A 24,748-nucleotide genomic window follows, 5' to 3' on the forward strand; every position below is an offset into this window, starting at 1 on the left:
CAGCGGGGTCTGGCAATTTTCCTGGTATCTAGGCTGCTTTTGGGACTGCTACTCTCCAGCACATGTTTGTCCTGGAGGATGGTTTTCACTGATATGGTGTGATGAAATTCCTATCTAAACACTTGCAGGTGTATGCAGGGATGGATCTGGCCAGAAACCTGGTTGCTTGCCCAGAGAAGAACATTGCTGAGATGGCTGCACTCATCTAGGCACAATTTGGGTGTGCTGGAAAAATGCTACACTAATTCTGCATCCATCACTCTTCCAGGACTGCAGAGGTAAAGAGGAAGATCAGTTTTTTCAAGGATCTGACCCCAGTTCTGTTCCTTCCCTCCTGTGACAGAAACAGCCTTGCCAAACCCAGCCTCTAATCCCTGGATTGGAAAACACTTGGATGCTTCCAAGTGTTGTCTGTACAGATGTTTTTCACACACCCAGACACACACATGGATTTATGCGTAAGTGCAATCAGAAAACCATGTGGAATGGTTGCTACAAGGATAATTGTACAGGTAGTTATCTACATTAACATGCTTCACACATATGGGTGCATATGAATGTGTTAGAAAGAAAAGCAAGTACAATAGAAGATTCAAAAAAGTTAAAGCCAGAAAGGACCACAAGAACGATACAAGAGTTTTTCTGCTTTGCATTAGCCAGTCATTATTATCTAAAACAACCTCTGCTAGGCTGCACAAGAGCTGAAATCATACAGTATGATGAGAAAAGAAACAAGAACAAACCATGAAATATTTAATATCTTCTAGCGGCAGTGATGCAGTCTTTAAGCACAGTGCATTAACATTGTTCACTGTGCTTACTAACCCAAGTGGCTGTAACTAGACCATGGGAGAAAAGAGGTGAGCAGTTTTTACAATCCTTTTGTACTGAAAACACCCCAGCTGAACCAAGGTTTGGCACTCTTCTTGAAGAAATGTGTGGATTGATCAGTGAATTCAGAGAAGGGTGATTTAGAGGCTGAGAAGACACTGTCCACAAGAAACAGCTGAAAGAATGGTTCCTGCTTACAGTGCAGAAGTGAAGAATGAATAAAGGTATGAAATTAGTATTAAAGCACATCACTGAGAAAAACTTTAGCTCAGTTATGAGGAAGTTTCAGTTAAGGCCTCAGATGATTTTGGCCAGGAAAGATTACATGTAAGATAGCTCATATCTTCCTGAGATTCCACTTTCTCTCTGCTATTTGTGGAACAAGTTTAGTCAACATCCCTAATTTTTTTATGATGATAAGAACACTTTCCAGGTTTGGCAGCACTGCCTATATTGCAGATGTTTAATGAATCAGTGCCACTCACTGTTGGGCTACTTTCTTTTAGGTACCTTTCCCCTGAGTATGTGTCACTTGCCAAAGTTAGATGCTCTGCTAGTCTGTGAATCTCTAATTGGACTCAACAGAATTGTACACTTGCCCTTATATAAAAAGACCTACCAGAATACCACTGGATTTATTCTGGACTGATGTGTACAGCATGGACATGGATCTGTATTCTATTTGTCATCCTTTGCCCCACAGATAAGGTATGAGGATGGAACTCATATCCAAGAAGATAGAGCTACATTTTAAATACCCTGAAAATGACAAGGATTCCTGCACTCTTTTATCAAATTAATGAAAATCTTAACTTCTTGAATAAAATAATGGCCACCCAGTTTGACATGTAGTCATTTCCTACCTTTTAAAATGTTCCTACAGTCATCCATAGGTTTTGATGCTTTACAGAAGAAATGCTGCTGGAAGAATATGGTTGCCTTTTACATTGGTTTGTTTGGGTTTGCTTTGTTCTGTTTTTGGTTTTTTTTTTTTTTTTTTCTCTTAAAGTTCTAAACTCCAGCCTTTCCTCAATGATTTCTTTTTTGTTACTCCTTTTTTCCTTGCTGTAGGAGAAACACATTTACAAGTAATTAATACTGATTAAAGCTCCAGCAATGAGCAGGCCTCCATGACCTGCCTGAAACACACTGCTTGTGTACATGAAAAGGATGCATGTACAGTGATTAGCAGATCTACTGTTCAAGCAGACCTTTTCTTTCTGGGTCTGCTGGTCCTGGGTCAGGGTAGTTTGTTTGTAACTCCACTTGAGGAAAAATCAGAAGAGTATGGAATTTACTGCAGCAGAAAAATCAACTTAAAATTCAAACACCTCAGTCCAGCTGACTAAAGACATTTTCCCCTTGAGCACTTCTTGACCATCCAGCCACATATCCAAGGTGTGCACCTCAAAAGCTGGCAGGAGCTCCCAGACACTCAGAGCAGATTTGGTAAATGAGATGCAGTGCTCAGACTGCAGGTGAGCTAATTCAGTGCCATTAGCTGCAGCCAGGACTCCATCTCCTCATTAGGAAAGAGATAAATTATGCAAAGTGTACTCTCAGTACAAGCAGCAAGAGCCGGCAAAGCCACAGAAAAGAGAGAGATGGAAGGAAAAACGGTCTGCAAAGCAGGGCAGAGCAAATGCAGCACTGCCCTGGAAATGCTGGGAGGGAACCTTCGTCTTGGGTCAGCCCCTGGATGGAAGCAAAAGGCTTCACCTTCTTTGACCTCCTGCCATCTGCAGTGACTGTCAAGCTGCAGCGAGGGCTCTCCCCTTCTGTGCTTGCCCATGCTCCAAAGGTCCCTCGCTCATTACTCCTATTGTGCCTTAATCTTTCATATGAAATAGATTTAGATAAAGCTCCAGAGCCTAAGAAAAAAAGTATTTATCTCTTATACCCCAAGCAAACCCTCCACAAGGGATTCTCCTCCTTGACAACACTTTGCAGAACCCAAATTTTTTTCCTGATGGCTGTCGTCTTGAAGCATGGCATCAATGAAAACTCTTCTCTGTTACTGTGCTTATTTTATTTAAACAAAAAAAAAAAAAAACATCCACAGCAGGGAAGTGACTGTGTAAAATATCCTACAACCACCTGAGCAAGATAAAATATCCCAGGTATAGGCAGGAAAAAATAGTTGACAGTAGCTTAGATACCAGACTCCTCTCAATCCTGATCCCTGCTGGACTGTCAACATGGTGACCAACCATTCTGGCGCCCTTCTGTGTGAGGGAAATCCTGCCAGGAGTTGGGCTGGACTCACATTAATTTTCCCCTGGCCAACAAAGACTGACCAGATTGCAAAGACTGTGAACTCATGACCTTGACTTGTTTCCCCTCCAACAGCTTCCTGGAACGCTTGGTTTCTCAGCCTCCTCTCTGCCTCCTCCTTCTCTTTGCCCAGGAGCCATCACGGGGGCAGAGACAGCCCTGACAGTCAGGCCCTGCTGTGAACCAGGAGGAGCAGAGGATGCTGGAGAAGCTGGAGTCCATCCCTCACCCCCTCAGCACAGGTAGGACTGGGCTGGAAGGATGGCATAACAAAGACAGACTACATTTAGCTGGATACTTTCCCTCAATCACTGCATTAGCTTTTCCTGATCCTATAGTTAAAAACAGCTATTTATTCTGTCACTACACGCTGGCAAAGATATATTGCACCAAGTCAGTGCCTACAATTATTATAGTACAGAAAACCTTTGCTGTAGCACGTTTAGTGCTGCTATTTATCAGGCACAGCTATTACATCCTGGCTCCCAACAAGGCTATACAATTCTGGCACCCAGGAAGACAGCAGGTGCTCTGAATTAAACCAGAGCCCAAAGACGTTCCCTTCACCTTCCTCTGGCTTTCCTTAATAGCCTAGCAAGGATTGGGGGCTATCAGGAAGGAAAAGGGTGGCAAGAAAGCACTTTGCTTATCTGACACTATGTCTTAGTGTCACAAAATACCATGTGTAGTGTGGAAAGCATTGCTGTTTCATGAGGGAGGTGACAGGATCTCTAGAAATCAAAATAAATTAGGATCCAAGTAGGTTATACAGTTCTTCAAGGTGCCAGAACCACAGTATTTAATTATAGAGGATATTTTGGCGAAATGCTTATCCAATACTAACTGATAACCAAAAATGTTGCACATCATGGCCCACATGCCTATCCAGCCATCAGAAAGCATACTGATACCACTGCTACTGATACCTCTACTGCTCCATTCATACACAGTCTTGGGGCTCTGGGTATATTTTTCATATCTTTGCTTTATCATCAAAACCTTGTTCTATTATTGCCAGCAAAACTATCTTGCCAATGGTCTGCACTTAAGATTAATTTGAATTCATGCCTTCCAACAGAATGGTATTTAAAAAGATGTTTCTTATAGAATCCTCTCCAATTTTCTAACTTGTTGTTAGCAAACTGAAAATTTGACTCGCAAAGTACACAGATTCATTGCAATGATTTTAAAAAAAAATAGAGAAGGAAATGCGAAAGAGTAACTGACTGATCAGCAAAAAAAGATTTTCTTTTGATAATTTACTGAATGCCTGCTAATCCAGAGTCCTCTCTCTCCCACTGTCACTAATTTTCAAAAGAAATTCAAGCCTGAATCTAAGAGACTTCCCTGGCGATTTCTCTCGGAAGAAAAAAAAAAAGCTTTTTGAAAAAAACCAAAAAGACAAGATTTTTCAGTAGAGAAACGTTGTCTTAGTTGCTTTGATCCGTCCTTTCCAAGATGTTTCCAGCCCAGAGTTGCCAGCAGCTGGGTGGAGTGGTGTGGATGTGTCTGGGCAGAGAGCGCCGTGGCGATCGCGCGCGTTCGAAGCGCCAAAGGCACAGACACGCAGTGTCTGTCAGCCCTAAATGCTGGGGCAGAACCAAAGCTGCAGAACTTCCAACATCTACAAGAAGGCCCAAAGGAGAGAGGCCTATCTAGGAATAGCTGAGTAGGGATCAACACTCAGCCAAGTATGCAAGAGTGAGTAATAATGCAGAATATTTTGGGTCACTGCTGTCAAGGACATTTTCTCTAAGAGGTTTTTGGGGTACTTTGAGATACACAGATTTAGCTTTATTGCCACCAGCTCCCAGCCAAAGGCATCTTTTTGAAACTGCTTTTGAAAGTCTTAAGCTTCCAGGCCTCCTATTGGCAGGAAGCATATTGTCCTCGTACTATGGAGCTGCTACTGACCACAGCTGCCTGATTACTTTGCATTTGCAACATGGGTAGAGGTGGTTCATGGGATTTGGTGTGATTTATTTGTTTGGGTTAAATGTTCCAAAACAACAAGCTCATTTTTTTTCTTTAGAAGAAATAAGCACAATAATCAGATTGTGTGCGAGAGGATCAAAGAGAAAAGGAAATTAAAATATTCTCAATAATAATAGGAATATTAATCACTAATGCAAAAGGAACATTTTGCTCCTGGCCATTGTTGGTGATGTTCAGGACATCCACACGGAGTGGATCTATTGACCTGATATTCCTGCTTACTGTGCAAGTGGTACTAATGTTAGCAGGACTATATTTAAGAGACAGCAGCCCTTAAGAGGCATCTGCTGATGGAGCTGCAGACACCACCAAAGATTCATGCTACTAACTAGGAGAGGGACTCAGACAGTGGAAATAATTTGCTTAAAAGCATGTTGATTTGGACATCACTAATCTCAGCATTGATCTTTGCCGGCATTAACTTTGCTGTTAATGCAAATAACTGAACATAAGGATGCCATTAATTGTATTGATATAATGGAAGGCATTGCCCTTGACTTCAAGGCCCCCCTCTTTGATTTAGTGCTTGCCAACGACTCAACATTTTTGTCTCCTCTCCCCTTTTCTGCTTGTCCAAAATGATGTTTCATTCCTTTTATGTCCCTGTTATGCTTGGAACATCCTGTCTCCACGTTCCACTCCTTCAGATGCTCCTTTCTTCCTGAAGGTCCTGCATTCACCTTCCCTCCTTTGCCCAAGTGTAGCCTCACAACTATAACAGGGAGAAAGCAAGAGCGCATATATAACCAGAACACAAGGGCAGCTACACACATGAAGAATTCAGGTTGTACTGCCAGCATGGCAAAGTCCCTCTGTGATTTCCTGGACCAAGAGGATTGTGAGTGCCAGGAGTAAAGGCTTAATGAGGAAAAGGCAACAAATGTGACTTATCCATAGGGCTTTAGTGAGGATGTTAAATCAAAACAGTGCATTTTCCAACTGCCTGTTCTACAAACTGGATACTGATAAAATGTGAAGGCACTGGAAGGGTTAAAAAAAAAAGAAAAAGAGGCTTGAACTGTTTTTTTAAAAAAGGATTTAAGGATGCTGTATATGTAGTTTCTACAAAGGAAAGTCAGGAAAATTTGTTGTCCTTTATTATTACCTATCAGAAGAAAAAATGTCTGATGGCAGAGGGCATTTTAGTTTAGGATGTGAAGACCCCACAGAATATCACATTAGACAAATAAGTCTAAAATTACAGCATGGTTTGTTTTGATTGAGTCAACTCTCTGAGTCTTAAAATCTTTAAATCAACTTTAATTTTCTACAAGGCATGTTCAAGATATGAAGAAAAAAAATAATTATGCATCAGGGAGCAAATTCTTGTTTTCCCAACAGAAATGTTAATTTAGACCAGAAACTTAACAAATACATATGAGAATCACTTTCTCTGACCCAAAGACTCAGCAGTGCCAAAAGGGAAGATGCAGGAAGAGAAATACTATTGCCGATCTATCATGGGCAACCACAATTTTCATTGAAGAATAGAACAAGCATCAATTAACTTTGCATTTTTCTCAGCCATTATTAATTGTTTGATTTCCCGAGGGCACTATCATGGCAGAAACTGGTATTGAGTCGATCTGAAGAAGTGAGGGTATGGGGAAGATGTCATATGTGTAAGTGGCTTCCTGGATCAGGAGGCCTCCAGGCTGTCTTTTTCAACCAATCACCACAGCTTCCTTTAAAACAGGGTTGCTGACTACTTGAAATGCTGTCAACTTTGAGATAATCAGAGGCATAGCCTCTGGAAACTAGCACATTGTGGGACTGTAAAAGGAAGCCCCTGCAGGGGAAAGCAGGAATAGTGTACGTAGCAGCATTAAATTGGCATCTATTTGTCAAAAACATCCTTTGCCACCTCATTTCTCCAGCAAAAATATTCCACTGAAAAAAAAAAAAAGAAAAACCAACCAAAACCCAAAAACAACAACCCACACTCATCCTCCAGTTCCTCAATTAACATCTGAATTGTAATCAACAACTTTGGAGTCAAGGAACCTCTGAAGAGATGAGAAATCAAATGTTGTTTTTCAAGCTGAACATGAAAACACTGTGATGATAGTGGGATTATTTTGGAAATACATGGCCAATAGAAACCTTGGAGGGACTTGATCTATTCCAAATCCAAATCCCTTTTGGTCCCTTAATCCATAAAGCTTACTAGTGAAGTATGCTAGTGCTGAATAGTTGTGTTTAAGATTTGCAGCTGGATTTTCATGAACAGTTTTCTGTTATCATACATCTGTAAATTCATCTTTTTAATTGTTTTGCACTTGCAAAGGGTTTTTCTCTGCAAATCAGTTGTAAAAATGTTAATTTTGAATAACATTTCTGTAAATGGGGCTTATTTATTAGCTCTCTTACAAATTGGAAAACTAAGGGACAGAGGGTTAATTGAGCCTAGTTTAAAAAAAAAATCTAAATTATTTTAATCAAAAGAGCACATAAAGATGAGGACATGAACCAAAGCCCACTTATAATCACAACCATAAAGAAAACAAAGAAAAGAGAATTGCTCTCTCAAGTGTCTTTCACCCTAATTACAAGAAAATAATAGTGTGGACAGGTGGATTACCACGAAAAATAACATGAATAAAGGTTGCTTTGTCCTTTCCCTTTCTTTTGACTGTATGGTATCCATATGGGTCTTAATGTCTCCTGATTCAGTGAAAGGGACAGGAGTTTCCAGGTAAACTGAGGAAATGGGTCAGTGCCCTCAATTTAGCCTTGATTTACATCCATGTGGCTCATGCCACAGGTCCCATTTACCCTGAACTGTCATTCTATGAGGAATATAATCTGGAATGCTCCTGCCTGGTAAAGCAGCAGGATATTTGTAGCATCTGCCTTTTCGTTATCACATGGAATACAGCATGATCTGTCTGTCCTTTAAACTAAGAAGCAAGCCAAGCCACTCAGAAGGGACAAATTTTGTGCTGCTTTACTCCACCTCCACTTCAGCTCGCTTCGTGCTGCTTTAGCTCCACTTCAATATCCAAGACCTGGGGACCCCAAACACGCCACGGATCAGTCAAATTTCAGTGGTTGCACAGTTCCTGAGGAGGAGGAACAGATGGACAGGAACACAAAGAGGCTGATTGCATAAATTCTGTCTCTTAAGAAACTAGCCTAAAGTTAGGTGTTTAAAAATCCAGATCGAGGGTTAATTTTGTTTGGAAGTAGGTGCCTGAACACTGTCATATACGGTTATGACAGTAGCTGTTTCTGTTGGTGTTGTCAAAACCAAGTTCTGATATACCAGATCCAGTTCTGGTATAGTATTAGGGACTGTTACATCACGAGATATGTTTTATAGCCATTTCCACTTCAGCCATGCAACCTGCTAACAGTAACTTCTGGTTTCAGTCAATTACTTTATAATTATGTTTTAAAATGTCATGTCTGATTTGAGCCAAACACTTGGCTTTTAGCCTCCCCAAGAAAAAATGAAGACAGTGATATGAAATTGCAATATTAAAAGCAGAACCTGTGCCATCTATAGATGTATTCACAATCCAGGGCTATATTTCTATACATAACTTGGGGCATGGTTCCACAACAGATATCCCTCTACTCTGGAGTCCTCATAAATGTCTCAATTTAAATGCTTGAGAAACTATCCATTGGCAAAATAAGCACCAAAGCAGGAAAAAAAACCAGCCTAGAAATCCACACTGCTAAACCCCCCAGTCTTAAGTAGGAATGTCCCCAGAAATTGATTTAATTTAAAGTTCATCCTAACAAGGATTTTTGTTTGTAGAGATGAGAAGGGCAATAACCCCATGCAGAACAATGGTGCGGACAGGAGATGCTAAACCAGAAGATTAGTTATATTTGGTGGTTATGAATATAACCTCTTTCTAAAAGTCCAGAAAACAGTTTTCTCTTTTGACACTCATTCCAGCTCTCAGAATGCCAGAGACATTCCTTCTTGATTCCTTATCCAGAAAGGTTTTGCTCTGAGATGAATTTGCACAGAAATATGGAGAGGGTGAGTTTCTGTAGCCCTATCCTGGAATATGCACATCATGCTACAGGTCCAGAAGCTGCTGCAAATCCCAATACAGCTGCCACCTTACAGGGCTCCCACAAATCTTCCTCCCATCAATTCCCCCAACATCCCCCACTGCATGTCCTGATATGAATCATCTTTCACAGCAGGAAAAGAAGCTGAAATTCCCTGGCATTACCTAGATGTGCTGCTTTAAAGGCTGGAGCTGTAGCTCTGAAAGTATCTGTCCTTTCACAAGGCCAAAGCTCCCCTTGCTGGGTAATCTATTAGACCTGCCATTAACTGTGCATTCATAGCACTCACATGCAGCCCAAATCTACACTCTGGCTTTGAAAAAATCTGCCCCCTGTGTTATTCCAACGTGGTTGTTTGTCTCCTTGTGAACTTATAATGATAATAATGATAATAATGATAGTAATAATGATTGACACTTATATGGTACCTTTCATCCAGAAGGATCCCAAAGTGCTTTGCAAACTGACTTGCAAACAACTGCCCACCCCTATTAAACACTCCATCCCTATGTTAATGCAATGTTAATGTTGCAAATGTGAAGTGGCAAAAAAACGGGAAGTGCAAAGATTGCAGCTTCAGGAGCAACATCCATACATGAGGTACCTTGCCTACGAGGATCTATCATTTACAACATCACCTGGAAAATGCTGCACAGCAAATAATGCTTCCCAAACTGAAGGAAAGGTGATCAAAACCTTGTGCATCTGGCCGTGAAGGTAATTGGGTGGAAATTTTGCTCAGTCCCTTTCCTCAGGTGCTGATATGGAAAGCTGAGTTCCCTAATTTTCTATTTTTATTTGCTGCAATTGAGAGGGCAACATTAGATGTAGATGCCCAACAGTTAGAAGTAATGTGGCTAATGATGCTGCAATTGGAAAAAGGAGGGAATGGAAAGAATCCTGCTGACTTCAGTGAATGCTGGATCAAACATTTGTTGAAATATCTGAACAGTAGCAAAATTGCACTCTCCTACCTTTTTTCTACTTATTATTGTTATTTTGGATCACTTTTCGCGTGTTTTCGCGAAGGGGAAAAACATTCTTTTCTTTTTTGTGCCTTTTTTCTTTGAAACTGTGGGTAATGTCTTTTGGAACCAGATCTCACATGACAAGTTTCAGCTGCGAGGGGTTTTGCATCAATTTGGGCTGTGTTCCTCTGTTGATAGAACAGATCAGCCCAATGTTAATGGTGCAAATGGTGCTGTTTTCAATGCACAATTAACCGAGTCAACACCGTGATGAATAAAAATTAAAGCTGGCATCAGGGAAGACCCCATAGAAGTTGAAATCAGTTGTTCAGGTGCCTATGACTCTGAAAACATCCTTATCTTTCAACAGACACTTTTTGTCCTCCATGTAAGGTCAAATTTCCTGCACCAAAAGACTGAAATAGAAGAGTTTGAAGGAGAGGAATCTCTGTGAGTGAATGGATTAACAAAATCAACAGCTCTAACCTTTTTGACTCCAACCACCTGTGAGCTGCTTGTTTGGACCATCTGGACAGATAGGAATTTTTTATTTTCCTTTTTTTCTTTATTGGAGGATGACCTGCTTGAGAGGGCGAAAGTGCACACCAAAACACAATAGAAACGGACTGTATGCACAGGGCAAGCACCCACCAACTCATTGCTACAGCTTGTTAAGAGGAAATCTTAAAACTAAATCATCTGTTAGGGCAGTCATTTCTCACATATTGGAAAGTAGATTCTGACCATGCAGATCATTTAGTGGTTCTGGCAGGAGTTTGGCATTAATCTGGACTTGTCTGTCTGAGCTTCTGGCATAACTTTTATTGCAGGATAAATCTCTCAGCAGAGTGGGGAAATATAAGTACAAATTTATCTATCAAGTTCCTTAAGGCTTTTTTCCCTCTGTTTTGAGAGGATATTTCCTGCCAGCTCTGTTTATCATCACACTGAGGTGGCACCCAGAGAAAAAAGGGGGAAAAAAAAGCACCAGCATTATATAGAATATAAATGATTTACTTTGGGAAGAACTTCAACCTGTGTTTGCCTCAACATCCATATCAGCCCAGAAGGGTTCAAATTCCTTCCCCTGTAGCTGTTGCAGTCAAGGCAGGTGGCAGACTGGCTTCCAAATATATTGAAGTTACCCTGGGGGTGAATTGAGCTTATCATTTCTGCACCATGAAGGCTTTCATTTCACCTCAAGTGAGAATCTGTGGTGGCTAGCTTTGCTCAGCTCTGGGAAAATAATAGTTAATAGTGTCATTTTGGAATTTATTATTAACAGGCCAGCAAAACTGCAAGGTTGACAGCACTATTAAATATGACAAAGTCTTCTTCAAAACACTGACTGTTTGACTGGCTGGAGAAAAAAAAAAAAAGTCATGGCATGATTTATATCCAGGTGTACAAGTCACAGACAATCCCCTACATCTTGTGTCCACGGAATGATCGCTCATTTATAGTCAGCAGTGTCCTCCCAAAGCTCATCACAGATGGCTCATCCTGACTCTGAAACTTGTTTGTGTGTCACCCTGCATGTTTCCAGGCCAAACCAGACCCCTGTGGCCCCCAACCCACAGGAGGGTTTCCTCCAAAATCAAAGTGTTTGCAATGGACCCTTACAGGGGGCAGCTGTTTGTTCTGGGTGAAAATGTCAGACCTGCAGTGGATGACTTCACTGTTTGGGGTGAAGATTTCATAGGTTGAGAAGGTGGGAGGGCATCTCGAAGCAGAAGGCCACTTTCAATTGGAATTAGAGAATTTATTAAAAAAGATTTTATGTATATACCTGGGAGTTTTTGAGGCGCACAAGAAAAATGCATTAGGATTAGATTAGATGAGATTAGATTAAAAGAGCGCAGACATAGAGGACCAGATCAACAGTCAGCCTCAGTTCAATAGCCTGTCTCAGACAGTGGTCAATACCATCTGCTTCCCTGCAACAGGCAGGGCACCCTTCAGTGGGCAGCCATGGGGATAACATACTCATAAGGACAATGTCTTCCTAAACCCCATTAATTAGAAGTTGGTTTAGGCATTGAAGCAAGAAAGCTTTTATCCACTCTGAAGCTCTGGGATTTTATTTTTTTTTTAAATCCTCACAATACTAAATCTGGATGTTCTTGCTACCTAATATAAGTCTAATCCCATTCTCCTCCTTCCCCTCCTCCTCCTAAACTGTCAAAATTTTGGTTCTCAAATAGTAGTTTGTGTGTGTATTTTCTTCTTTAACTGAATTGAAGATGTTGCTTGAACAGGAGAGGGAAACTTGTCTAATAGCTCAGAGCAGCTCCCCCCATCTCAGAACAAACAAGGAAGAAGAGTAACTTAAGAAGCATTACTGAAAACAGACATGACCAATACTTTTGTTATCTGGCTGTGATCATTAAAACAGCCTGAAAATGCCCTTCCATGTATTTTCACTTCCCACACTTAGCACCCATTTCCTTTATGAAACAAGTCTAGTAACTAAACCAGCTTGGAAGGGATCCAGAGGACATGTTTAGCATTCTGTATTTCAGACATCTTAAGTGCATGTTTCTTGGCTGGTCCACTGTCTTTACACCCCATTTGAATAATACAAGGTTTTATTGAGAGGAAGAAGAGGTGTTATCCAAGAGAAAAAGGAGATACATCAGCTCTGATTCATTCCAAATGCCAGTCTACTGTCTCATTTTACTGGATGAGTTGCATAAGGTCAAGAATACAGCCACAGGACTCAGAGAGAGAGAACATTTGTAGAATTTCTCCACATGAAGGTTCCAAAAAATTTTAAAAAAACCAAAATATTTTTTAAGACAATATTGTATAATTGCCAGACAGTTGAGGTTTGGTTATTTTGGCCAATGTTTCCTGTTTGCATTTCACAGAAGCTTGAAGTGTTGGTGGAGGTTTTAGTATTGGTCTGGGGATCCCCAAAGAAATAGTATGTTCTTTGAGGCAACACTTTTTGGTTGGTTCACTTTGTTATGGTGGAATGTCCTTTATCTTATGCAACTGTTAATTTGGTCACCTGTAAAACCTTATAAACAATAATTTGCCTCCTAAGGAAAATAGTTCTGGGTTTTTTTGCCTTGCAGAGTTTTTACAGAAGTGCCCAAATATTTTGGTAAAGGATTTTTCCAATGAGCCAGAGGTGTACTTTCTCCTCTCTGAGTAGTGATCCCCAGGTGGACTTCATGTCTGGCAATGAATTGCCCCTTTTAAAGCAGAAGAGACAAGCAAAGCAACTTAAAGGTTTAACCCCAGAGAGATAAATAAGAATATGAGCAATTTGAACTTCCACCTGGTGTTGCTCCAACATTCTTTAACAAAAAAAATTACTGCTTTCAAACGAAATACCTGATTTTAAAAGTATACTTGTACGTGACATGTTTGTTTAGTTTTGTTTGTTTCTTTTTGTTGTTTTTGTCTCCCTAGTGAAAGGGTAACATATTTTGAACAGAAGCAGTTTTGGTATTTGACTGCTGAGCTCCAGCTTTGAAAGGCAGGACTTCCCATCCTGCCATTTAATCATTTGGGGGTAGACAGGATTTAACAGTTCCGATCCAGAGTGGCAGAGAGGTCCTGGGAGATGCCTGAAAATCTATACCCAGAAAGCATCTGAAGAAAATGTCTCTGCTTATCTATGGTTGCATGTGTATGTGGGGTTTTGTTTTATTTTATAACAAGATATATTGGCTAACTGGGAGCATTTTATTAAAGAGAAAAGTCTGGGTAAAGCGAGCAAACTATTCACTGCCAAAATTTACCCAGAAGTACCTGTGTAATTGAATTTGGCCAGCTCTAGCAAGATATTTGATTTTCTATAATTGGATTGGCTAATGGGGGGAAGAGGGTGGGGAGAGGGAGGAACTGGAAAGTTATCTATCTCCCTTGACAAAATGATCCAGTGAGTTGCGAAATTTCTCTGCCCTCAGGGAAAGAAGGGCCAGATAAAAACAAGAAAACAAAGCAAGTGATAGACTGAAGCAAGAGGTAGAGATGGAAAACAGGTCCATGGCTCTGCTACAGACTCCTGAGATGCTTGTGGGCAAGTCATTTAATCTTCCCGTGCTTAAATTCTCCACTCTCTACCTATCTTATTTCATATTTTGGGTTCTTTGGGTTGCAAGTGCCTCATGTGCTACATCACGCAGCAAAAACTCTCACTGAATAACCAAAAGCCAGTAAGGGAATGAGGATGCAGAAAAGTGCTTTTGAAGGGCTATTACGTCTCCATCATGCATCAGTCTCTGCCACATAATTGGAGACACGTTGGATTAGAGGACTGGGGTGATTTATTCTGGGCACTCAGCAATCCTGGACATACCTGGAGTGTGCAGCTCTGCTCTGTGGGTGTGTATCTGGCATGAAGTGCCAGGACGTTTCCTTTCAGATCATTTCCTGTGGGGATGGAAGCCATGCTTCCATCACAGGACAGTCATGATAGTAAATATTTTTGAGGAATAAGACCAATTGTACTGCATCATACAATAGGTCCATCCAAGTTCCTCTCATCAGAGATGGGGCATAGGGCATAGGCAAGAATGATTACATTTATCCTAAATAATCTCCTAAACTCCAATAATTTTCAGTTCAGAGGGTTCTTGAGAGGCAGCCTGTGTGCAGTCAGCAGCCTTTACTGCATTCCTGCATCCATCCTGCACTCTGGATCCATGATAACCAGGGAAAGCAAGGCAACCTCACCTCTGGTTTATCACACAGCCATGTGCCTGCCAAAAATGAGACTTTTAATACTGTGGAGCCCAAACTTGTCACCACAGCAAGACCAGATGGTGTGGGACCAAAATTGCACCAAGAGGATACAGATCTTACCTAAACCCTCTCCACCTGCTTAAACAATAATACTTTTATACTGGTGTTATGAATATATAAAGTTTGGCGGTATTGTGGCATTTTTGGATAACAATATCTAGAAATACTCTATTGCCGTCCTTACTCTTCATTAAAAATGCAACATTTTCATTTTAAGGGATTTTAAAATGTCTAATCAATCTTCTTTAAAACATCAGATAGATTTAAAGCCAAGACAGAATAAAATCTTTGGTTCTTGGACACAGCTGTAGATTGAAATGATTGCTAGAGTCTTTTTTAGTAAGTAGAGCTAGGTTTTCTAAAAAAATTAATATGATCAAGTTGTGTGCGTGTTAGCCTATGACTCTTTCCTGATTACATTATTGCATGATTCAGCTGAACAGAATAAATTCTATTTATTTTGCAGATAGATGAGCTATTACACTGAGGATTGTAAAACTTTTGGAAATTAAAATAGATGGAGGAGGAAGAAAGAAGAAGAACACATACCTAAATCTTTCTTTAAGATTTAATGACAATCTTCTTCTAAGAACAACCTGTTGGGAGGACTGGTTTTATAGCCCTACAAAACTGCAACCTGAGTTACCCTCCATACACCAAGCCTTGCCTGCCTGCTCTTTGTAGGAAATTGCACCCTCCAGTATCAATATACATGGAGTCAACTTCCTTAATCAGTTTAAAAACCCTTTGAAAATGTATTTTGTGGGTGTCTCACCAGCTGAATCTTTTATTTATGGTCTTGTACTGGGATGGTCATTTGAATTTTTGTTGTGAGTCCGTATTCTATTATGCATTTTATTTGTTTTTTATTGAAAGCTTTCTGAAGCACTAAGAAAGGTCCTGGGCAAGTGATTGAATAAAAGCAAACTCATTTCAAAACCCCTCCCTGATTTTTCATCCTCTTCCCACTGCAGATATGTGCACACCAAGATTTCTGCCCTCTATTTCATAGTATATGCTGCTACTTTATTTTCATCTTCTATGAAAACCTATCAATTTCTGTTATTTCTAAGAATAAACAGCCATCACAATGCTAATACATGTGATAGGAACTGTAGCAAATTTATTTATTTTTTATTGAACTTGAAGGAACATAGGAGCCTCCTTATTTTCCTGAAAGTTTAGGATTGTTTTTCCTATCAGGCTTCTGTGTGTGAAAAAATTTAATAAAACTAAAGAAAACATAACTTAAATAATTATGAGGAACTTTCCAATTACAGAGAGGATATTATAATTTTTATTATAATGTCTTATAAAAATAATTATATAACATTATAATTATATTATTATTATATTGAGATAATGTTTTCTCCTTTTTTTTGAAAATGAAACATTAATAAAATTATCAAAATTTTGTGTGGGACAAAAAATTTTTTCTTGAAAAGACAGTGGAAAACCAGTGTGTTCTGTTTTCTGATTTGCTTTGTATTTTTTTTCTGCTGTTCCCTATATACTGGCAATTTTTCAAAATGGGCTATTCCACAGACAGATGAAGTTACAGTGTCCAAGTCCATAAAGATGCTTCCCACTCAGACTTCTGGCCTACTCTCACTTTCCTTTGGAAACTGATGAAAGGTAAAATCTTAAAGGAAGCCAGTGATATGTTCCAAAGCTTTTTGCTACTGGCTGACCAAGCTACAGGAGTAAAATGCTGTCCTGGGTTCCAAAATGCCATCAGTTCTGAACAGATCATCTGCTGATAGAGTTACACACAAATACAGGGAGAAAAATGAAAGACATAGATGCCAAGGAGAATTTTCGTAAATGAAAAGTATATTAGGTTGTAACCACCCTGGGAAATAAAGAAAGCCCTTTTATTTAGGATCTTGAATACTCACTCAGACAGATGTAGGGGAAATACATAACAGGAAACAATTGGCAAAATTGCATCCTACATCACCTGATCCATTCTCCCAGCTCCTTTTTTACAGGAGTGTTGAGATTGTAGGTATCTTCTGAATATGGCTGTCCACAGCCATAGTATTGGATATTTACTCACTATAAGCCTCACCACACAATTCCCCCTTTATTCCAAAGCATCCCACTTAGAGAGCCCTTCATTTTTATATTTTACTTAAAAGACTATGTCAGCATTCTTTACCATAGTAATCTATATTATCTATATCCAGCTTATAAAAAGCTAACTTTATAAAGGAACAACTTTTGCAGGTCCTCATGATGAAGAGCAGAACAGGTGATTAACTGCATTAACCAAACACCTTTGACCAGGTCGCCTGCACTCTGTGCACTGATTTATCACCTCTGTGTCAGACAAACATGCCTAAGGTTTCAAGAAAACAGTAGAAATGCTGACAGATCCATCCCCAAAGTGCTCAAATACCAGCATTTTCTTCAGCACTTGCAACTAAGAGTCACGCATCTACTGAAAACAGGCAGATGAACTCTCATGTACTTTGACATCACATGGTCCAGCTGGACACAGATCAATATATAGTTCATGTTTTCTTCTTTTTATTACTATTCTTTTAACTATTACTATTTTTTAACTACTATTTTTTTATGGAGAAAAAAAAAATCTATGGCTTAAAGACTGAGCACCTGTAAAGTAGTGATGAACTCTTTGTACAAAAATAAATGTTTCAATCTGACTGAGCTAAAAGTCTTGTAAGAACATATTTCTTCTAAGCCTTTTGCATAACACTTAGGTCAGGAGGAGCTTTTCATCATGCTACTACTTAAAGCCATGAATAAGATAGCTGTAGATTAAATATTCTTTGGAGAAAGCATCCTTGAACTGGCAGGGGGTGTGGACTGGAACGCTAAAATGATGATCATGCTGTCACCACACAATCTGATTGATATCCTTACAAGATGAGGCCAAGCTCAAACAAAACATCTCCATCCCATCTTCGTAAAGCAGAATGTAGGGTAGTATCTAGGAAATGTCTGCATGTTTGGGGTTTTTTTTTCACATATGGATGCAACTGCATCATCACTAATTTGCAGGCATGTGGGAATCTTTGATATCATGCATATCACAATGCCACTATGCATGCTGCTCAGGAGTAGGGGATAATATTTTGGGTTTGGTACCTCAAGAACATTTCTCCTCCAGGAGGATGGAGTGAGTTTAAGTTTATCCAGCCAGATGTGGTCATTGAACACAGATTACTTCATCTGAGTGAGTCACATTTGATATTCTCTATAATCAACAAAGAGAAATGTGTTCTTTTGGGACACAATTCATTTGACTGATTTTAGATTTCAACATTAGCATGAGAGGAATCACATCATAAAAGAGTGTATTTCTCTCTACTGACCTCAGCAGAAGACCATGCTGATTAGCTCATGCATAGGTAAAAAAAAAATAAATCTCTGTAGCTAGAGATGATGCGTTGCGTGAGTGTATAGACAGACTGTAATGGGAGTTCTAGCAAGAAAAGGTGGGACAAGGGAGTAATTAAATAAAATCTCATCTTTTCTTATTCAAAATTTAAATATAGAATATGGCAAAGTGTCTGAACAAGAATTAACTGACAGAGTTAATGAGATGGGGGGAAAAACACTTGAAACAGAACGAGCGCTAGGCTTGGTGTATCAAGATTCCTGTGTGTACCTTGCAAATTTACAATGTCAAATTGACATAATTTGAAGGAGATGGCGGGCATTATCCTAGGAAAAAAAAAAAGAAAAAAAGCAGCCCATTTGTAATTTGCATATGCATATTTATTTATCTGATATAGCAGCAAATTCTGCTGTTCTCTGAGCGGCACCTTTGCATCTTACAAATTTTTCCCCATTTGCACAATTAGTGCTGGCAGACAAATGTGCTGGCTGGTGAAGCATTCCCTCCTATACTTTCCCCTGCCAACAGCACAGGCCTCAGATATTTTGTTGAAATGTAAAACAGGAGCACATCACTGATAGGTTAACCTTCAAATTTGTTGTGAAACTTCTCTGTGGGTGATGAAGGATGGAGACACCTCTAATGTGTACTCACCATCAAGGCATACTTATTATTGGAAAACTTGGAATAAGTGCACCAGCAAAGTGATAGAGCAACCATCCCTAGAAATGTTCAAAAAATGAGCAGACATGGCACTTCATGATATGGTTTAGTGAGAATAGTGGCACTTGGTGAAAGGGTAGACTATAAAGTCTTCAGGGGTGCTTTCAAACCTTCATAGTTCTCTTATTCTATTTAGACTCTAACCTGCTCTGGCTACAAGAGATGAGCGAGATCCAACAAACACAGATGAGCTGAGCACATGGTGTGGATGGTGGTTAAGGCTGCAAAGTGTTTATGTCCCAAAACATCAACACCCTAAAAACTCAATAGTCCAAAAACCAGAATTTCTGAGTTTGGCTTCCAGCTTGGATGCTTTTTTGTTAATTTGCTTGAGAAACTTGTATTTCTCAATAGCTTTCTTTATTCACTGGTACAGCAGTTGGGTGCTGTACTACAAGTTGCAAAGCTTAATGGTTGTTCAGCAATAAGTTGTTCCTTATTGCTCATTCCCAGAAGATTGAAACACAAAACATACATTTCCTCATAAAAGACAAGTTTTCTCCTGTATTTCTCTTTGTCCCACTGCAGAGCATGCTTGGAAGAACAAATAAAGGAAGAGTAAGCCAATGGAGATATCATCTGTAGGGGCAAAAAGTACCCCATGTCTTTTTCTCCTAAGCCACATAGACCTCTACAGATCAAGGAAGGGGTTTTCAATTAGACATCAAATTAATAGGACACTTCTGATGCTCCTTTCCTGCAGGAAGATATTAGTAATTTGTTTGTTCCAAAGGCGCTACTCATATTCACACAAAATGGCATTTAAATGTTAATCGAGTCAGGGGATGGGGAGTGCTTGCCAATCACTACGCAACTTAAGGTCAAGGTTTTTGTCTTAAAGGAGGACTCAATGTTAATTTTAAATTTAAAATTCTTGACAGATAGCAGGTTTTCAAATGCCTGCTACAATCTGGCTTGTTTGATTCATTTTAATGAGTAAGTAACTCCTGGCAAAATGAAGGTTTTCCCATGTCTTCAAGGAAATGGAAGGGCAAAGAGGCACAGTGGACTAATCCTGCAACCACTACAGGGAACAGGAAGCAAAACCAATTTAGACTCCCATTCATCTCCTTGCTTCCCACATAGAGACCAAAAAGAGTAATTTACATTCCTAGGAACACTAGGCAATTATTGGAGGTTTCAGTTTAAAAGGAAGAAAAAAAGTTCTCAGAATTAAATTCAGCTTTGACTCTGTGCTGGAGAAGCATTTTAGGCACATGTCTGTGAACATGTTTGGTTTTGTTGTTTTTTTGTTGTTTCCGTGCTTTTTTTTTTTCTTTTCTTTGATAGCTTTGGATTTTTTGGTTGTGCTTTGGGTTTGTTTTTTTTTTTTTTTAACTTTCAGAATGTAATGGTCAAGTAGTATACGGAAACTGTGATCTCTTCTTTCCTTTTTTCCCCCAATGCACCAGTCCCAGGAAAGAGCCAGAGAACTTGGCTGTATTTACCCCTGGCTGTTGCAAGCTGGATTTAGGACTGACATCTCCTTCAGGCAGTTCTCACCAGCACTACAAAGGTGTGTAACAGACTGAAAAACCTCCCAGGCAGCCTTGCAGGAGGTGATGGATTCAGATCACCACTAGCTTGTGACCTCAGTCATGTAGGAAGATATAAGGACTACTTCTGATTAGAGATTGGAATAGAATGAGAGATTAGAATAGAATGAGAAGGGCTACCAGTGATCAGTGCAATCACTGAGAGAACAAAAGTTGGGCAGTTGAGCAACCTGGTGCAGTAGTGGTAGCATCCCTGCCCATGGAACAACATGATATTTAAGGTCCTTTCCAATTCAAACCATCCTATAATTGTGTGCTTATAGAAAGTGTGTGAAATTAAACTTTGTGTTCAGGAGAGAAACAGTTTTTCAGGTACAGTGCCTGCATGGCAGATGAAGGAGGACATGGGGATCTCAAAAGTGAAAGAGGCTTTACGAATGTCATACAACCATTTCTCTCTGCTGATGACTCCTTCCAAACATCCAACCCAAGGTCTGTCAAGTTAGCTGAAATGAACTTCATATCAAATTATTGTGAAAGAATTTTGATGTCTTCCCATATCAATGAGGCTGTGTTCTGTCCTTTCCTGTGTTTAAACTGGAGACCCACTGGCATGTGTGTTGCTGGTGTGCAGGTAGACAAAGCTCATGGTACTGGATGCTTGGCACTGTCTGAACCTTTCTGGACCAGCCCCTCCCCATTTTATTGCCCTCCTCCCCAGTCCTCCTATAAATTAGAGGAATAGCATTTCCATGACTAACCAGAACACTTAATGGTGTGGAGCTGCTCAGATGCCAGCAACATCGCTGTTGTTTTAGGCAGAGGGTATTTGAGGAATGAAGAGATTTGACTGCTTTTCTACCATTAGACTTCATCAAAACTTGAGAGATGGTGAGATTATGCCTCTCCATGGAGCTCTTCAGTCCAGGATCTGAAGCAACCTCCAAGAATATCAGACTCCTCTGTCAAATGGAATTAATCTGGACATTAAAATTGTGCAATGCTAGAGCTGTCAATTATATAAATACATAATCCTTGATAAAGGGGCCTCTGAACTGTCACCTTGACCTCTACTTGTTTAGATAACATTTCACAACCCCTTAACACACATCTGTCTTGGTCATATGCCAGCATCATAGGCACATGTCCTTTCTGTGCCTACATGAGAAAACATGCTTTCTCTCACTAAACTGACACGAAACCTGTTGATTTAAATTGCTGAAAATCTCCCAGACATTTTAAATATGAAGGTCAGGAGAGCAGTAAACCCCAACAAAGCTAAACAAAATCAAGCACACAGAATCAGAAGAAATACCAGCAAAAAGAAATACCCATTTTACGAAGTCACATAGTCCAACTAATGCAGAACTGTACCCTCAAAACATAATGCTGTTATTTCAAAGCAAACAAAATTCTTGAAGTTCCAGCTTTGACAGTCCCTGATCTGCATGATGGTTCTTAGGGAGAACATTCTATCGATATAGTCCCCATCTATTGGCTTTTATCTATGTATTTATTTATTACTATTTGTTTTATTTTCCCTTACTGTGCAATACACTCTAACTCTGTGCAATTTTACCTTCTCATACTAGTACTTTATGAAGTTACCTAAGTTCTTAACATTTGTTCATAGAATGTGTAAGTTCAAAACCACAGAAATAAATTCCTGGTCCTGAATACTTTCATTTATATATGACAGGTCACTTCTTCTGCAGAGTACATACCAGTAAGATGGTAGGATACAAAATATGGCACTAGTAAGTGTCACCATTGCTATCTGTTCTTCATTTCTCATTTAAGGAGACTAAAGGAATATCCCAGGAGGCCAAACTGACAAATAATGATATAAAACTCATTGTTTAAGGCAGTAGTAGAACAACTGCTTTGAATAAAATGAGATAAGTCTATGATTTTTCATTCCAAGGAAAAGGAAATCTATAGGCTCCATCAGATTTGGTTAGTTGCAGAAGCAGTTAAATCATGTCAAGCTCTTAATGTAATTTGAAACCTAACCACTGTGAGTTACCTACAAGAATTTCTAATCAGCACCTTCCCCAGATAAGTGTTCACATCATATTCATGTCTTTGAATAGGCCTGTGTTAATACTAGAACTAGACTGGAAATCAGGACAACAAAGTTCTCTTCCAGCTTGTCGCTTATCCACTGTAATCTTGGGAAACAAATTTCTCCCACCTTCTTCATTTATTCCCTGTCTCAATCCTGGTTACATTTATTTGGAATTGTACTGTTTTTCAGTGAGGACTGTGCTGGAACAAACACACACACAACAGTGGGACCTTCATCATCATGGTGACCATTGGATGCCACTGAGATTCAGATCAACAGTAAGAGCCAAAGAAACTCTCCTGCCTCCCTCATTCCATCTTCTCCTCTGTCAGAAAAAACAAGCAAATCAAGGAAACCAGGCTAAATAAGTGAATAAGTTAAAAAAACATAAGCTGTTCCTTCAGTTTTTGTACAATAAAAGGGATTAAAAAAATATATGGGATATTAAGGTTGGAGAATTTAAAATTCAAAGACAAATAATCCCATTTAGAAATTACCCCATAGAAATTACCCTAAAAGAAGAAATTTCTGCATCTGATTATTTAAATTCTTCTCTGGGCTTTGGTTCCCCAGCTTATTTCAGACGTCCATATAATATTTAGATGGCTTTCCACGGTCAAAGCATTCCCTCTTTTTTTAAAGTTTTTTAAATATATTTTTACATTTTTTTACCTTTTTAAAGTTTTTATACATTTTTTGTTTTTTATATATATTTTAACACTTTTATACATTTAAAACATGTAGTATCCTGTATACTGGCACTTCTTAAGAAAAGGAAAATCTGGGGCATTTTAGTCAGTATGTGAAAAAAAAATTATTTTTGCTTTGTCTGGGGAAGCAAGAACTGAACACATGAATGCACTGTGCCCACTGGGGTCTGGCTGTACATTCATTATACAAGGTCAGGGTCTCACTTCCATTCCTCCTAGTGTAATTTAGGTAAAGCCACCACAGAATGCATGACCTTTCCATGGGACAAGCTCCCCGTGTCCCTCCTGACATGCTGCAGTAAATTTGTGTGTAATTAAACATAGTGTTCCAACATGCTGGGTCTCCACGGCCATCTGGCCTCCCCTCTCTGCCTGACCTTTCAGATTCAATCCAGCACAGACCACCAAGGCTGGGGAGTGTTTGGTGCTGGAGAGCGGCACAGCAGAGTAAGGAAAGTCTGCTCAGATTAAAACATGCTCCCTGCTGGTCCTCGTGGAACCAGGAGCAGGAGTCATGGCTGAAGAGGAGGATTGCAGCTTTTCTACTCAGTGATGTTTCAGCTGCACTTTGGGCACAAGATACATCCAGGTCTCAGGTACGATGAGAATCCAACTGGCAAAAGGGTAAGCAGGGAAGACCGTGTTGTCCTCTAAGGAGTTTGTGGTTTTGAAAACCACCTTTGGGAGGATCTCAGCCATGAAGGTGGGAGGAGAAGGGGAATGGCCAGACTCAGAATCCAGCTATAAGAACCTATTCTCTCCCACACAGCAATACCTAAAATCAGAACTCTGTCTGTAGGAAGCTGTGAAAAAATATAGGGATATGGTGCGTTACACCATGTTTAGAAATACAGCTGCTCTGGAAAACGAAAAACCAACCAACCAAACAAAAAAAGACAAAACTAAATGGTAATACCAGGCATCTAAAGGTGTTCTCTGGAGGTTGAAGATACTGTTCTAGAAGAACAACAAGATTTTTTTATTTGCCTAATTTTATCCCATTATTCTTAGTTATAACCCCTTGGATCATTTTAAATAACTCCTTCCTTCATAGGCAAATAATTCACAGGACTTGGTTAAAAGACCGAGAGTCAACACACCTATTTTCATCCTTCTATGTCTGTATTTGAATTAATTATCAAGTTTATAATCAAAGAAAAGAAACTGAAAATTTCACACATCTGACCAGTCCGGACAGCTGTGCCAGGCAGAGGTTTCAACCATTCAGGTTTGTAATGAACTGCCAGAGAATTCCTACCCCAACTTCTTTATCTACCCACATACCAGTAAGCACCATTGTGATGATATGCAGAGATCTCAAAAGTCCTTAAGGGCCCTGCAAGTCAGGCTGTCTGCTCCCAGCTATAACAAACTCAGTATATTTAAGAGAAACGACCTCTTTATGCTTCATTTTTTCTAACAGAAAAAAAAAAAAAAAAAAAGACCATGTAACAAAATATGAAAAACTACGTTGCTCTAAATTACAGAAGGATATCACCACCAGGTCTGACTAGCATTGTCCAGAA

The 24,748-nt window shown here is 39.6% G+C and overlaps 1 protein-coding gene across 14 annotated transcripts in view; it reads right to left on the minus strand.

Moving 5' to 3' along the window:
• The window catches only part of CELF4 (CUGBP Elav-like family member 4), a 713,118-nt gene that overhangs the window by 396,153 nt on the left and 292,217 nt on the right, over positions 1 to 24,748 (minus strand). The window lies entirely within an intron of this gene.

This window comes from Melozone crissalis, unplaced genomic scaffold, assembly GCF_028551555.1.
Source record: "Melozone crissalis strain CALT ecotype California unplaced genomic scaffold, PUWL_Pcris_2 ptg000036l_1, whole genome shotgun sequence".
NCBI lineage: Eukaryota > Metazoa > Chordata > Aves > Passeriformes > Passerellidae > Melozone > Melozone crissalis.